This window comes from Nyctereutes procyonoides, unplaced genomic scaffold (assembly GCF_905146905.1).
Source record: "Nyctereutes procyonoides isolate TBG_1078 unplaced genomic scaffold, NYPRO_anot_genome, whole genome shotgun sequence".
In the NCBI taxonomy this organism is placed as follows: Eukaryota; Metazoa; Chordata; class Mammalia; order Carnivora; family Canidae; genus Nyctereutes; species Nyctereutes procyonoides.
Window position 1 is genome coordinate 34,870,545 of NW_026575120.1, and position 15,174 is coordinate 34,885,718.

General features: G+C 35.7%; 1 protein-coding gene across 3 annotated transcripts in view; it reads left to right on the forward strand.

The window, feature by feature from the left end:
• MGAM (maltase-glucoamylase) overlaps positions 1 to 15,174 on the forward strand; it is a 214,054-nt gene that overhangs the window by 96,771 nt on the left and 102,109 nt on the right. The window contains exon 1 of one of the 3 annotated variants that reach the window (XM_055334816.1): positions 853 to 872. The exons of the other annotated variants lie outside the window; for them this stretch is intronic. The gene's annotated coding sequence lies outside the window, so the exon portion shown is untranslated. Of the gene's footprint in view, positions 1 to 852; positions 873 to 15,174 lie in introns of those variants that run through there. 3 annotated transcript variants of the gene reach the window in all.

Here is a 15,174-nt window from a genome sequence, read left to right on the forward strand (position 1 = left end):
AGTGAAGTGAGGGTGAATAGTCTTATTATCAAGGAATTTCTACTGCATGTTAAATTTGAGGTTTTCCTTTTATTATATTTCCCCTAATATAAAAGCTACATGTGCTCATTATAAAAAAATGGCTAGAAAATATTTTCAGGGAAAATTGAAAAAACAAAAAAGTTCATATAAGTTCACAAGTTTAGCTATAGTCACTGTTAACATCTTGGGTGTATATTCTTTCTAAATGAGTAGGTAGTAGACAGATAGATGATAGATACTGTATGAAAAATGAGATCATATTGCATATGTTGTTTTGTAATCCATACACCAGAAATTAAACTAGTACTATATAAATATACTTCTGTGTTAAAATATAGATTTGGTAATGTATTATCTTTATTTATTTTTAAGTAATCTCTACACCCAACATGAGGCTGGAACCATGATCCCCTGAGATTAAGAGTCCCATGCTCCACTGACTGAGCCAGCCACCTTCCCTGGAAATGTATTATTTAATATACATATAGTATTTGGGTGTAAACATAATATAATTTACTTAATAATTGACAACTGTCTCTGGAAAAATTAAGGGGCTCCTGGGTGGCTCAGTTAAGCGTCTGACTCTTGATTCTGGCTCAGGTCACAATCTCAGGATTGTGAGATTGAGCCCTTAAGATTCTCTCCCTTTCCTTCTTTCTTCCACCCCTGGCCCTGCTTCCTCTTTCTCTCAAAAAAGAAAAAGAAAAAGAAAGAAAAAGAAAAAGAAAAAGAAAAAGAAAGAAAAAGAAAAAGAAAAAGAAAGAAAAAGAAAAAGAAGAAAAAGAAGAAAAAGAAAAAAAGAGAAAAAGAGAAAAAGAAAAACAAAACAATTGACAGTTGTGATTCTTCTGGTAAAGTATAGTGGATAAGAACAAAATTTTTAAGTTAGTCCTGGGTTTGGTTACTGCTTCTGCCATTCACTAGCTGGATGTCATTAACTAAGTTCCTTAATCTCTTTAAGCTTCCATTTCTTTATCTAATAATGGAGTAATTGTAGTAAATGCTACATACGATTGTTGTGAGAATTAGCAAGGTAATGCTTATAATTTTATCAGCATGATACCTGTCACCTTGGTATAAATTCTTAGTACTTTAGTGATTTTCTCACATGCTTAATGTATAGAGAACACTCAAGTACAAGCATCTCCATACACAACCTAAATAATTTCCTTAGACTAACTTCTCTGCAGCTTAGGTGCTGGATCACAAGACATGGACATTTTGAGAGGTTTTTTTTTTTTATTTTTTTTTTGAGAGTTTTGAAATATTAAAATTGCCTCTTATGTACTTGGAGAGTCTTCTAAGCTGTGTGTGTGTGTGTGTGTTGTTGTTGTTGTTGTTGTTGCTGTTGTTTTTAATCTGATCAAACCTGATTTTCTCTGGTCACAGTGTAATTACTTGGAGACCCTGGGTAGCTATCCAGAAGGACTCCACATATTTATTGGACCCCAGTTATGCTCACCATGTCACTATTCTAGGCAGTGTGGGTTTCAGAGACTTGACTGTTGTTACGTAGGAGCTGTCTGACTACTTAAGAGACTTGCTGATGAACTTTATCAATAAAATTAATACACTTTAGTGTCAGGTGAATTTTCTACTACAGCAAAGCATAAAATCTTTCAAGTAACACCAGAAGGGGAGAAAATGTCATAATACAAAGGAATGTCTGCAGAGGATTTGGGGGAAGCCTTATGACTGACACAACTTGGGACACTTCTGTCTCTTGTGAAGAAATCTAAAGAAAGATCCAAATTCTTTTTCAAGGCGTTTGGAGTCCATTGATTTCTTTAAACCTGACAACATCAGAAAAATTGCTATAGAATCAGAAGTCTGCAATGGCCAATAAAAGTGCCACTGAAGGGTTACCGGAGAAGATGTCAACAGCATTTGGAGTCCACAGCCCATTGCTTTGGGAAAATCATCAGGAAGGACCTTCTAGCTGCATGGTTATAAGGAATGTACCCATATATTGTTCTTTGAAAAAAGATGAGATCACTATAATCCTCATTTAGTTGTTATAGGCTGAGAAATAAGACTCTCTGCTTAGTGAGTTAAATTGGACATTTCTTCTCCAGACTAAACATAAAAATACAGGAGAAAGTCTTTTTTAAGGAGGAAAATTGAGTTTAATGGATATAGAGTTTCAGTTTTACAAGATGAAAAGAGCTATGGTGATGGATGGTGGGGATGGTTACACAGCATTGTGAGTGCACTTACAAATGGTCAAGATGGAGAATTTTATGTATATTTTCCCACAATAAAACATTTTTTAAAGAGAGAGAAAAAAGATCTGACTTTGGTAATCTTCACATGATATTAAAATGAAAATGCAGTCTTTAGCACGTATATTCTGCGATGTAATAATTGTCTTACTAAGACAATGGAATTTGCTGTAAACTCTAATTGCCAGAGTTCAGGGCAATAGAAAACCATGCCCACACCTGTTCTTAGAAAAAAACTTGAAGGATACACAGTATATAGCTAAACAAGGCTCTTCTGGGTATATTGTGGGTGTGCTATAGGGAAAACAGCGTGTGTGTGTGTGTGTGTGTGTGTGTATATGCGTGTGTGTGTGTGTCAGAGAGAGAGAGAGAGAGTAAGAGAGAGAGAGAGAGAAGAGAATTGAAATGGGCAGTTATTAAGAACTCTTCCAAGGGAGAGCAAAAATAGGAGTCATAGAGTTTCCCTTCACTCAGCTTCTAGGATCAACTATTAAAGCTGGCAGGTATGGCACCAAACAGATGGACTACCTGTTTTCAAAATCTACACCCTGTGGTGACAAGGCAGCAAAAATACCAGTGACAGTAGGAACTGTGACTGGCCACTTTGGATTGATAAGCAACCATAGATATCACGGGGTGGTATCTGGGAAGGAAACCTAGAAGAAGGGGCTCTTATGATTCATTGCTTGCTGTTTTGGAGTGGTATCAATATGACTGTTTACCAAAATAACTATATTTTATACATCACACAGAGAAAGATAAATTCTGTCTCTTGAGCTTTATTATTAGGCACATGGACATTTAAATGTATATATTGCCTTCATTATATATTGCAGGAATTCTTTCAAGCAGTTTAATGAGAAAACTTGGAAATTGAAAGAGACCTCGTGTTTCTTTTTAGCTTCACAGTCACAACTCTTGAAAGGATTGTCAGTTTTTACTGCCTCACCTCCCACTTTCTCCTCAGGTCACTCCAATACATATCCCACCATGACTACATCACAAAGTAATGACCCCTACTCATTAGTTAAATTCATACAGTTTGGTCTTCATATTTCCTGATCTTGAACAAGGGCCTACATCATCTTATGTTGTATACCTTTTTTTGGCCTCCGTGATTCTACATTCTCCTGGTTTCCCATCTTTCTCTCTAGCCTCTCCTTTTACTTTCTTCTCCTATGTGTATTCCTTAAATTGTATACTTATCTCTCTTCTCTTCTGAGCTCACAGTTTCAGTCACTCCTAAAGTGATTCTTAAATCTTTATTCTGAGTTTCAGATCTGTGTATTTTCTGACTGTTTCAGTTTTCACTGAGATACTCCATAGGCAACCTGAAGTCAACATGTCCCTAAATTTATTAATTACTACCCTCTACTAAAGCACATTCCTCCCCTTATATTCTCTCTTGGAATGTGAAGATCATCTATTCAGCTGCCCAAATCATAAAATATGGGTCTTCTCCTTGGCTTCTCCCCTCCCCTCCCCTCCTCTCCCCTCCCCTCCCCTCCCCTCCCCTCCCCTCCCCTCCTCTTCTCTTCTCTTCTCTTCTCTTCTCTTCTCTTCTCTTCTCTTCTCTTCTCTTCTCTTCTCTTCTCTTCCCCTCCTCTTCCCTTCCCTTCCCTTCTCTTCTCCTTTCTTCCACTCAGACTCTATGCCGTGATGACTCTGACTCAAGTCTGTCAACCTGTGTTCTTTTCTTCTTTCTCACAGCTCGCTCCTGCTCTCTCACCAGGTCTATCCTCCATCCTCTCAACAATTTCCAGAGAAACCTCTTGCCATAATCTCGCTTCAACTGTTAACTCTGCAATCAGAATGATCTTTCTAAAATACAGACTTGATTGTATCATTTCCCTGATGAAACATTTGAATAACTTTCCTTTGCTGTTAGAATAATGTTTTGGTTCCTCAGTGTGGTCTGTGAATCTTTATATGTTCATTCTTTTCACATATGTTGCTGAGTGCTTGCCATATGCCAGATACTCTTCTAGGCACTTGGGATATACGTTCTGGTTTTTCTGTACATCTCTGGACACCACATATACCCACGGACTATCTGCTAGTGACATTAGACTTCTAGTTCTTTATACACTCTCTTAGATCAAGGTTTTTGTATATTCACCTGACATATCCTTACTAAGCACATAATACGTGCAAAGCGGTAATCAAACTACCTCCTCTCTCCAAGGTGTGTGTGTATGTGTGTGTGTGTGTGTATATATATCCCTATATATTCTTTTTAACTAGATACTTTTCACTCATTCTTTGAGTCTCAGGTTGAAGGTGACTTCATTCAGGAAATTTTTTCTGATTCTCCTTCCTTACTCCAATTGGGTTTCAGTGCCCTTTATCTATGGACTTAAGGTATCATGTACTTTCTCCCTGAGGGCAAAGGGAAATGCATGATAATGCAGCTGTTTGCTTCCTCTGCTAGACTCTCTGAAGTTGTGAAGGCAGGGGTGAGCTTATTCTTATCAGCACTATAACCCCAGAACATCCACAGTGCTTGGAACACTGCAATATGGCACTAGGTTTCTAGGCTTGTTGGATTTTTATCATTTACTTAGGAGAGTGCGGTAGGGCCTATAAAATACATTTAATCAATTAAAATTTTGTGTAATATTCTTTGTGTGAGTTAAGTAGTTTTTAATAAGGATAATTTAAGAGCTAGACCATCTCTGAAGGTGGTGATTCCTGATTAGAAAGTTTCATATCTTACTTAAATAACCACCCTGAAGTATGGATTGTGACAACAATACTTCAAATGAACTATCACCTCTTAGTTTATATAGAGTTAATTTATGTTCATAATTTATGTTCATATATATGATACTAAACTGTGTTATTTTAAAGTAAATTGCCACATTGCAGATAATGTGACAACACAGAATTCATAGGATGTGTGGAATAAGCCTGCTTTGGGAGCAACTAGAACTCTCTATTAGAACTGTATTATGTGGGGCACCTGGGTGGCTCAGTTGGTTAAGTGTCTGCCTTCAGCTCAGGCCATAATCCCAGGGTCCTGGGATCAAGCCAGCATCAGGTTCCCTGCTCAGCGGGGAGACTGCTTCTCCCTCTGCTTCTTCCCCTGTTTTGTGCTGTCCCTCTCTCTATCTTTCTCTCTCTCAAATGAATAAGTAAAATCTTAAAAAAAAAAAAAAAAGAACTGTATTATGTATGCTCTAACATTAAGAGTCAGGAACTGGAAGTGAGAGGTAGCAGTGGAGCCTAAAGAGGGGAAGGTTTAGAGCCTATGGGAAGGGTGTCAGGTTCTGGAGCCTACCAGGAACAACATGGAAAGTTGGCTTCCACTTTGTGCAGTGGCTCACTGAATAAATGAGAGGTCATGCTGCAGGGGATAGTCATCCACTTGGATAATGAGGACATTGCTGCATTCATAGCCAACTACTGCAGCATCAGGACAAAGAAACACAATGCTCAGTGGTCAGACTTCCTACTCAGGTTGTCTTTGGCAAAACAGAACCAAAGGGTGGAAAAACTCCCCGCATGTTCCTTCATCAAATCCTATAAGATTTGACCCTTTTAATATCATAACAGTCTCATTTCCACCTTGAGTGTAGGGGAGACTCCCTAATCTCCCACTTCCAGTTTTAACACAGAGGAAAAAAAGATCAGTGGATATGTGAGAATGCAATCACTCAAAATAGGGTGAACATTGTGAAGAAAGACCTGCCATGTCTGTCGGTGACACAAAGTCATTATCAGACATAGGAAATGCTAGAAAACATCTCTTACATTTTCACTATTTTAGAGAATACTGACTGATTTTATAAAAAGAATGGGCCCTCATATCATGAAATGGACAAACAAATGGTTTGAGATGTAGTGGCTGATGTTTGAGACAGTTTGTGGAGTGAAGGGTTCTGAACAGCAGATTAGATACTGCGAAAAAAAGAATGAGAATATTTGAAGATATCACTAAGATGTCAATTCAAAATTTACAGAAAAAGAAAAAAAAGAAAGAAGTGTTATTGGAGGAGGAAGAGACTGTGATGCTGGATCCAGCAGAACTTTTATGTATGTTGTGCTGTGCTTTGCCAGGGAGGAACGTGAAACTGATATTTATAAGAGCTGTAATGGTCAAAGAAATTGTGAGAGAAAGTGTAAGTGAAAAAGGCTGAAAGTTAGGCAAAATCAATGAAAAGGGATCCAAAAATCTACATAAACTGGGGCTTTGTTTAAAAAAGAAGAAAAAAAATATATTCCAGAGGCCTCTAGGTAGAAAACTCTATGAAGGAAGTAAAATACTATGTGTGTTTCAGATTTTTGTTCAAAAATTCTAAGTCCCAGAAGGTAAGTCAATGTCTAGAGTTTTGATGGAGATGCTCAGGGACTAATAACTGAAATACATGACAGAGTTGAACTTAAACTTGTTCATGGGATGTGGCTGCTAAAACTCAGAATTTGGAGCCCAACCCCTGTTCTCTCCACATGGCGAGCACCTAGAACTTGTCTGTGGTCACTGCGATCCAGGACTAACTGATGGGAAGCCTGATGGGAGGCAAGACTCTACCCTTCTCTTTAGTCCCTAAACTCAGCAGCCTTCAGGAGAATTCCTCAGGGCAATATTCTTGCTCTGTGCCCATCAATAGGAAAATGACATCAGACTAGAAGAATCCACTATAACATTCTGGGTAATTCTACTTAAATAGTGTCTTCTGAAGAGTTTCTCTCTTGGTTTCCTCTCTAGTTCCTCATCTCTTGTGAGTAAGTGCCCAAACAGGAAAACACCTCACACCACACGAGAGTGAGGTCATAGATTGGTAGCAGAGGTCATGGGATGGCAGCCCACAGATTGCATTCAGCATGCAGCTATATTTTGTTTGATCTCTTCAGTGTTTTAAAAAAATTGAGTCAACATTTTGAAATTTTGGAGCTTTCAACACATAGCCAAGTATTTAGAAGTTCTGATACTGCTGAGAACACATTCCCACAGGGAGCAGTGGGCTGGAGGCTGGACCAGGAATCTGGACTCACCAGGTCTGTCTCCAGTGCTACCTCAGTGGAAGGAGTTTAGTTGGTAGCTATTGTCATGCTTGCAAAACTATTTTTTTTTCTTAGAGTAGAGCAAGAGTTTAAAGTCAGACCTCTACTGAAAGGGGGAAATCAGGATGAGGCCATATGCTGCTAGAAAAATGGGAGAGAATGCATTTCTTTGTGAAAAGCAAATAATACTTTATGTATTGAAAGTGCAAAATATGTCTTTGCGAAAAAATAAAGTTTAAGATACCATTACAAAATAAAGAACAATTGCTGTATAGAAAAGATATCTGATGAAAATTTAATTAAGTGGAAGAAAGAATTAGAATTTCCATAGTATTAATTTCTGAATGAAAATAAAATAGGTGATGCTTTTGTAAAAAAAAAAAAAGCGGACATAAAACTTTTACAATGCTCTGAAAGATTGTCTGTGGAGTGAAGGAGAAATTATATGACTACCTTATAGCTAGGAATACTGTGGTGTTTTAAATATTGAAGATGGTGGAGCACTTACTAGAGAAGAATGAATCTATGATATTTTATTTTATTTTTTAGTTTTTTTAAGCTACTACAAGCAATTTATTTTATTTTCGAAGTCATTCAACTCCTATCAAGCATCATTCTAACTGTACATGTTCAAAAGGCTAAATGGAATTTAGAGTGTTAGATTTCTTTATTTAAAATTTAAATTCAAGTTAGTTAATATATAGTGTAGTATTGATTTCAGGAGTAGAATTTAGTGGTTCATCACTTACATGTAACACTCAATGCTCATCCCAATGAGTACCCTCCTTAATGCCCATCGCCCACTTAGCCCATCTTCCCACCCACCTCCCTCCATCAACCCTCAGTTTGTTCTCTGTGTGTGATATTTTATAATCGCAGCTGATTCATTCAAGAAAAAATGTTGTATTAAACTGAACATAAAAAAATAAATAAATAAACTGAACACAAAACACAAAATATATGATATTGAGACAATGTTTTAAATCAACTGAAAAAATACCAATTGAAAATTAGAAATGTTTAATTGTTAGATTATATTTTAACAATTTTATAATGCTTTTGATTTGGAGTTAGAAACATAATTCTTTTTCTTTTGCAGATTACAATTTTAGATTAATAATGTTCATTGAGATATAATGTGCACTGAGATTTTAACTAGAAACATTTAGTTGCATTCTGCTTCATAATGGAAAATAGTTGTTTTCAAGTATGGATTTTTAAAAATGTGAATAGAATATTTGATGAACAATTTTGAAATTAGAAACATGTTGGAAATTAATCTTTTATTTTGTAACTTTAGAAATTTATTTAATGTCATCTGTTTCACTTATGAAAAATTTTAGCATAGAAAATAGGTTAGATTATTTAGTGTTAAATAAGTTTTCCAAAATCAGACTTTTAGTAGAAAGAATGAGTCCGATTTATACAATTGTGTATCTACGTGTAAATGTCCTAACAAAGAAGTATCCAGAGTGCTTAAATTGTGTGTAATGTCAACAAAAACAGGGCTGAGTCTTTGATTCAATCTTTCAAAAAATGTATCATGTAACATTTCAGAGCTATAAAAAGGAATAAAGAATAATATAATAAATGCCCATCCATCTCTTAATCTCAGAAATGAAACATCAAAACATAATTAAAATTCATCTTGTACTACTCACCAAGAGCAGGTTGGCTTTTGGTAGGCTATTTTGATAGGCTTAGAATGGATAGGCTCCTGAACTTGATGTTTATAATTCTTGCATATTTTTTCTTTTTTTTTAATTTTTATTTATTTATGATATTCACACAGAGAGAGAGAGAGAAAGAGAGGCAGAGACACAGGCAGAAGGAGAAGCAGGCTCCATGCACCGGGAGCCCACTGTGGGACTCCATCCTGGGTCTCCAGGATCGTGCCCTGGGCACGCTAAACCGCTGCGCCACCCAGGGATCCCCTGCATATTTTTTCATACTTTGTTACACACTTATCTCTGTATAATATATTGTGGTATATTCTATATAATATATTGTGGTATTTAAGGCCTACATAGATGGGATTGCATGAATTGTCCTAAAACATGCTTTTCTCATTTGACAGTAAATTTGTGAATTCACTGCTGTGTTGTATACGATCTCATGCATATGTCACAATTTATTCATCTGTTCATCTATCAGTAAATACTTTGGTGTTTCAAATTTAGTCAGTGTTGTAGCTGAGATTTGAAACTATCAGGCTTTAGGACTCTAGAACCCCTATGCTTAATTAATCACTGACTACATTATTCCCTGACTACACTATGAATTGTCTCTCTGAAAGTTTCTATTCTAGAAGCAACGAGTGGCAAGAAAAAGCATTTCTACCTGATATTCAAAGTCATTGTGCAAAGATCCAAATGGAAAAAGAAACATACAAAATAGTGCAGTAGAAAAATCCAGGTTTACACAAAACTAAACTCTGTATAAACAACTGCTCGGATCCATTGAGTGTTAGGCTAACTTCAGAGTCAAATATCACCTCCCCCAGGAATCCTACTAATCATTTCAATAAGTGTGAGGTTGGAATGTTTGGAATGAATGCTGGAAATTCTTAGTTCATAGATGGGTGGTTAGTTTTCTCATGCTTCCTTTGTTTTTTGTTTTTGTTTTGTTTTGTTTTGTTTTGTTTACATTTTTAAAATTTAAGTTCAATTTGCCATCATATAGTATAACACCGTAGTGCTCATCCCATCAATCATGCTTCCTTTGGATATGTGCATATGTATGCATGCTTTCACTTAGGAAGATTTCAATGGCCTTTCTGGTCAAACTAAAAGGATCCAGAGGACCTGAATTGTGTCTGTACTTGGCAGATCTGGTTCTCACCAAAATAGGGAAGCACATACTTTATTATCACTAGCTCTTTTTTTTTTTTTTTAATTTCCCCTATGTCCACTTTTAGCATGAATATCCCTCAGCTATACACAGAAAATTTGCTGGATGATGAGGAGAGATTATCTCGAGTGAAGGAGACTTGGGGCATTTCCACCAAGTACTTACAAAAGTAGTTGTGCATATTTAGAGACTACTTTGTAAGAGAGTTTAGGATTGTCTCCTATACCATCACCTCCTCTTCCCCTCACCCCCTTTAAAAAGCATAATACCTTCTCAGGAAATGAACCATGAGAAGCTGCTGGATTTCATGTCTTACAAATTTTTCTTGGATCAAGTTAGAAAAGTAGGTTTTGGTAGATTTTGATAGGCTTAGAATGGATTCATCGAATATGGTCAGAGGGCAAGATCCTGGTACATATCTTAGTTGGAGCATGAAGAGCAATTATTTCTGTGTGGAGGGGGAAAAAAGGTACTAGGAAGGCAATAAACAAAAATCTAGTCCATTCCAAGCAACCATTCTCACTACCTCTAATTGCTCCGCCTAACCTTGCCAATATATTTTCTTCTAACTTTATGACCAATTGAAGATTTACATTTACATTACATTACATTTTTCAAGATAGATTCTCTTTTGATGACCACAGGTCTATTGGTTCTGTCTTCTAATCTGAATTTCAGTTCTTTGTTTCCAAAATTATGCTGTGTTTTCCAAATAGATAACCTGATATCAATCCAGCTGCAGGAAGTTCCAAACCACATATACCACTTTCTTCAAACTCAATCCCACTTCTCTTCTCAACTTCTTTATTTTTGTTAGTTATTACATCATATTACAACACACGCACTGGAAACTTCCTTGAATCTTCCTTTTTTTGTCTTAAGATGCTAGTTGATGTTTTTTGAAAGCTCTTTCATATTTATTCCATCTACTCCATTTCTACTGCCCCATTCTAGTACAAATCTTTAACTGCAGTTGAAGTTCAAATGGTTTAAACTCTTTTCCTCCTCCTCTTCAAACCAATATTAGACAAATCTTTATAAAATTATTGCTGTAATCATATCCCTATTTAAAGTTCTTTTATAACCATTAACATGAACAAGTCTCAACTCTTGAGTCTGGGAGAAGATATCTGTAAACTACATATATGATTAAGGAATCAATATCGAAAATATAAAAAAGGAACTCATACAATTCAAAAGCAAAAGAATAAATAACCTGATTAAAAATGGGCAGAGGACTTGAATAGACATTTTTCCAAAGAAGACATACAAATGGCTAACAAGTACATGAAAAGGTTCTCAATATCAAAATCATCATCATCATCATCATCATCACCAGGAAATGCAAATCAAAACCACAGTGAAATACCATTTCACTCCTGTTAGAATAACTACTATCAAAAAGACAAGACCTAACAAATACTAGTGAAGATGTGGAACATTTGTGCCCTGTTGGTGGCAATGTAAATTGATACAGTTACTGTGGGAACCAGTATGGAGGAATCCTCAAAAGTTGTAAGTAGAACTACCATATGATCTAGTAATCTTACTTCTGGGTATATGTCTAAAGAAAATGAAAACAGGGCATTGAAGAGATATCTACTTTCCTATGTTTATCATAGTATTATTCACAGTAACCAAGACATGGAAACGATCTAAGTGTCTATCAGTGGATGAATGGACAAAGAAAATGTGATATGTATTATTCAGATGGAAACCTTGCAATCTGTGACAATATGGATGGATCTTGAGGGCATTTACTAATAAAATAAGTCCAACAATGATAACTACTGTATAATCTCACTTGTTTTTAAGATGTAAAATCATTGCACTCATAGAAACAGAGAAAGATGGTGGTTTCCAGGGGCTGGGCTGGGGGGAAAGGAAGGGGAAAATGTTGGTCAAAGGCTACAGACTCTCAGTTATTAGTTAAATAAATTCTGGGGATCTAATGTACAACATGATGACTATAGCTGACAATACTGTATTGTATATTTGAAGTTTCTATGACAGTAAAGATTAAATATTTTCACCATAACCAGGAACAGCAGAAAAATGGAAATTATGTAAGACAAAGGATGTATTAACAAACTTTATTGTGGTAAACATTTTGCAAACTGTATGTATACCAAGTTATCACACGTACATCTTGTTACAAATGTTGTATGTCAATTACATCAGCAAGCTGCAAGGGAATACAATATATTGAGCCTTGTGAGATAGCATGCTTAGCAGAAAGTTAAAGCTTTAAATGTCTATGTTAGAACAACAAAAAAATTAAAGTCAATTATCTAATTCTCTGCCTTGAGAAGCTAAAACAGGCAGAGAAATTAAACCTACAAAGTAGAAAGAGGAAAATAATAAATAATATAATGTACTGAGTAGAAAAATTAAAAGTAAAGAAAATCAAGTGAAACAAGAAGTTTATTTCTTGGAAATATCAATAAACTGATAAATCTCTAGAGTGATGAATTAAAAAGAGAACAAAAGTTGTCAAACTTGGGAATGAAAGAGGATAGCAAAACAAATGCTATAGACATTAAAATGATAATAAAGGAATATTATGATCCAATTTATGGCAGTACACTAAAAAACCTAGATATAATAAGTAAATTCTTTGAAAAATGCAACTTTCCAAGAGACACAAGAAGAAATTAAAAATCTTTATAGTACTATACCTATTCAATAAATTGTAATTTGAATAATTTAGAAAACCTCCCTAAACAGGAAATTTCAGGTCCATAAGATTTCTGATTAATGCCACCAAATATTAAGGGGAAGATAATACCAATTTTATACAAAATCTTAAATGAATTTAAAATGGATGAAACATTTCCCAACTTGTGTTATGTCAGAATAACTCTGATACCAAACCTGAGAATGGTATTAAAAATATAGAGGTGAGTATTCCTCATGAACATAGTTACAAAAATTTTTAACAATATATTAGGAAGTCAAATAGAGCAACATATAAAATAATAATACATTTTGATTGAGGGCTTGTCCCAGGAATATAAGATTGATTTAACATTTAAAAATTATTCAATGCAAATCCTTACGTTAACAAAATAGAAGAGGGACGTTATTTTATACACACACACAATGCTACCAAACTCCCACAAATTAATTTTAAAAACCCATTCAATATAAAAAGGGCATCAGCTGTACTTAAATAATAAAATTTTTTAAAAGATCAAACAAATAAAAATCGAACAAATCAGTCCCTTTATAATACAAGATATACAAATGGTCAAAAAGCACATGAAAAGTTGCTCCATATCATTAGTTATCAGGGAAATGAAAATTAAAACCACAATGAGACACCATTCACCCTGCTAGAGTGGCCAAAATTTCCAAAGACTGGTAACACCAAATGCTGGTAAGAATATGGAATGACTCTGTTACGTTATTGATAGGAGCATAAAATGTTTGACTAACTTCGGAAAACCCTTTTGCAGTTTTCTTATGAAGTTAAATGTACATCAATTTAACAATCCAGTAATTCTACTCTTAAATATTTATCTAAGAGAAATGAAAAAATGGATTTAAGAACATAAAAAAAAAACTTTATTCATGGGGCACCTGAGGGGTTCAGTTGGTTAGGCATCTGACTCTTAGTTTCAGCTTGGGTCAAGATCTCAGGGTCATGGGATTGAGCCCTGCAATGGGCTCCACACTTGGCCAGGAATCTGCTGGAGATTCTCTCTCTCTGTCTCCTTCTGCCCCATCCCCCCACACATGCCCTCTTTTCTCCCTAAAATAAATAAATAAATCTTAAAAAAATACTTTGTAATAGCCCCAAACTGTGACCAATGCAAATGTTTATCAATAGTAAGTGAATAAACAAGCTATGACTAATGCAGTATTAAGGATCAAAGACATTATTATGTTGAGCAAAAGGAGAGGAAACCAAGGAGTATTTACTGTAGGATTTATATAAGAACAGGCAAAACTAACCTATGGGAAGAAATGAGTATAGTGGTTGCCCAAAGTGGATGGGGATTGACTAGAAGAGGAATACTGGATCTGTCTGTGCTAATGAAATACTGTACATCTTATTTGGAGTGTCACGTGCCTGTGTACGTTTATTTCACATAGTACGATGTTGTACGTTTAGCATCTGTGCATTTTGCTGTACATAAATTGTACCTAAACATGAAAAAATACTATAAACAAATATTGAATTCTAGTTAGCCATTTTGCCTTTTGCAGTGCTATAGGATAACAGTTTCAAAACTATATAATCTAGGTATAAGCAAATGAGCAAATATATTAAGCATAAATGGAATGTATTTCTCGTGGTAAGACAAGGGAGTTACAAGTGTGTAAAAAGGAAAACTAAAGGGAATCATGTATTATTGGATTAGAACTGGAAGTATCTGTGTGGGGGACTGAAGAGAGAAGTGGGGTAAAACATAAATAATGAGTGAATGTGGGTAAAGGATATATGGGAACTCTTTCAACTTTTCTATAAATTTGAAATTGTATCAAAATATAATGTTAAAATGAAGCCATGGAGAGGAGTCAGAGGTAATGGAGACTGGTTCAGAGAGAATTTATACAAAAAGAAAAAAAGCAAAATAAGGAATGTTCTCTATTTTCTTGTACGATTACATTTTCCCAAGTACTCTAGGGGAAAAAGGAATTTTAAAAAGGGCACAAGACAGGGCACCTGGGTGGCTGAGTTGGTTAAGCTTCTGACTCTTGGTTTCAGCTCAGGTCATGATCTCAGAGTCATGAGATAGAGCCCCACGTTGGGCTCCTCCTTCAGCGTGGAGTCTACTTGTCCCTCCCCCTCCTCCTCTACCTCTCTCCCACTCCCCCCGCTTGCTCTCTCTCTCTCAAACAAATAAACAAATAGATAAAATCTTTAAAAATAAAAAGGTCATAAAACAAGTCTTCCACGGGAGGGTCTGACATCATTCAGCTTAAGACAAAAAGCATCTAGAGCAGTGGTTCTCAACATTGGCTACAACCTGGAATCACCTGAGGGCTTTAAATGATTCATGGGTTCTACTTCTAGAGATCTGATGAAATTGGCCTGATGTGCGGCCTGGGCACTGAGATTTTAAAAAGC